General features: G+C 37.6%; 1 protein-coding gene across 1 annotated transcript in view; it reads left to right on the forward strand.

Moving 5' to 3' along the window:
- LOC107690091 (protein diaphanous homolog 2-like) overlaps window positions 1-431 on the forward strand; it is a 153,940-nt gene that overhangs the window by 131,726 nt on the left and 21,783 nt on the right. The gene's annotated exons all lie outside the window — the stretch shown is intronic.

Here is a 431-nt window from a genome sequence, read left to right on the forward strand (position 1 = left end):
CCGGTTCTATCCAGCATGCAACAGTGGTGGTAGCCAGGATGTTGAGAAAATAGGGCAGCTTATTGAGATAATGAGATGGTGTACATCAGTGACAGGCGTAAGCTTCGGGCCTTGCCACTAAGCCGGGCTCAGTGACACTCTTAGCCCTATCAGTTCCAGCCACCCCGTCCGCCCCCTCTGCACGCTTATTACACATCGCTGCCGTGTCTCTTACAACAAGGCTTTGAATTGGGAAATTGTATGAATATGATTATTTGTTTGGTTGAGTATGTTATTTGCCACTGAGCTTGGAGAGACATCCAATTATAGTTAATGTCTTAAATTGTATATTGTATAAACATTTGTTGCCTTTGCAACTAACTGAAGTAAAATTATATATATATATATATATATATATATATATATATTATTATTATTATTATTATTATTAT

This window comes from Sinocyclocheilus anshuiensis, unplaced genomic scaffold (genome assembly GCF_001515605.1).
Source record: "Sinocyclocheilus anshuiensis isolate Anshui unplaced genomic scaffold, SAMN03320099.WGS_v1.1 scaffold1737, whole genome shotgun sequence".
Taxonomy (NCBI): domain Eukaryota; kingdom Metazoa; phylum Chordata; class Actinopteri; order Cypriniformes; family Cyprinidae; genus Sinocyclocheilus; species Sinocyclocheilus anshuiensis.